This window comes from Lipotes vexillifer, unplaced genomic scaffold (genome assembly GCF_000442215.2).
Source record: "Lipotes vexillifer unplaced genomic scaffold, Lipotes_vexillifer_v1.1 scaffold498, whole genome shotgun sequence".
Taxonomy (NCBI): domain Eukaryota; kingdom Metazoa; phylum Chordata; class Mammalia; order Artiodactyla; family Lipotidae; genus Lipotes; species Lipotes vexillifer.
In genome coordinates, this window is record NW_006793744.1 from 746,107 (window position 1) to 747,740 (window position 1,634).

Below are 1,634 nucleotides of genomic sequence, written 5' to 3' on the forward strand. Positions count from 1 at the left end.
TTAAGCCCATTATACCTACCTGCTACATTCATTCGTTTGCTAAGATTTATTGGGGCTCCTTTCATGTTCCAACCTGTGCTAGGAACTGAGGATTAAAAAAGAGGGTCGGGCTTCCCTGGTGGCGCAGTGCTTGAGAGTCCGCCTGCCGGTGCAGGGGACGCGGGTTCGTGCCCCGTTTCGGGAGGATCCCACATGCCGCGGAGCGGCTGGGCCCGTGAGCCATGGCCACTGAGCCTGCGCGTCCGGAGCCTGTGCTCCGCAAATGGGAGAGGCCACAACAGTGAGAGGCCCGCATAACGCAAGAAAAAAAAAAAAAGAGTCATGTACCACAATGTTCATTGCAGCTCTATTTACAATAGCCAGGACATGGAAGCAACCTAAGGGTCCATTAAAAAAAAAAAAAAAAAAAAAGAGGGTCAAATGAGATAATGGTATTTTGAAACTAACTTAAAAAAATTTTTTTAAATAAGACATAGCCCACCTAACAAACATAAAGCTGTGCTTTCAGGAAATAATTAAGATGAATGCAGTCAAATTCAAGTGAGGAACATGGACAATTCCTAAAAGGGAAAAAAATGGGAAGCATGGACAAACTTTTTGAATAGCAATTGCTGTATCTTAAGCACCTGATATGTGCCAGGTGCTGACTATAATATTTATGTGAATTATCTCGTTTAATCCTTACCACTATTCTGCTGGATAGTTATTATCAAAATCATTTTGCTGATGAGAAACCTATCTCCAAGAGACTCAGTAACTTTCCTAAAGTTGTGTAGCCAGTAAGTGGCTTGAATTTGGCTCTATCTGATGCCAAAGCCCAATACCTGCATTCCTTTCACTACTCTCTGCTGTGTCACAACCAGCCAGAAACTGTGGTTAGGCTTTATTTCTTTAAATTATTTTTGTTAAATATTGATACATTCAAGACTTCCCTGGTGGTCCAGTGGTAAAGAATCCACCTTCCAAAGCAGGGGACGTGGGTTCGATCCCTGGTCGGGGAACTAACATCCTACATGCCGCGGGGCAGCTAAGCCCGTGCGCCACAACCACTGAGCTCCTGCACCTCAACTAGAGAGTCTGCGTGCCGCAAACTACAGAGCCCATGTGCCCTGGAGCCTGCACATCACAACTAGAGAAGAGAAAAACCCACACGCAACAACTAGAGAGAAGCCCACGCACCACAACCAAAGAGCCCATGCGCTGCAACAAAGAGCCCGTGCGCCACAATGAAAAGATCCCATGTGCCAGAACTAAGACCTGACACAGCCAACATTAAATAAATAATAAATCTTTTAAAAAATATTGAATACATTCAAAAAGTATAACTTATGTGTATAAATAGTGACAGTAAAGTGATTGCCTGTGTGCTCGGCATCTGGCTTGAGAGAATGAATATTCCCAAGACCTTAGAAGTCTTGTTATAACCTCCCCAACCCTTCTCTCTTCCCCCTTCCTCCCAGAACCATTCTTCTAGTTTTGTGTTTACTAACCTCTCATCACACACACACACACACACATTTTCATTTTGTGTGTGTGTTTTTTTTGTTTTTTTTTTTCTTGCGTTATGCGGGCCTCTCACTGTCGTGGCCTCTCCCATTTGCGGAGCACAGGCTCCGGACGCGCAGGCCCAGCGG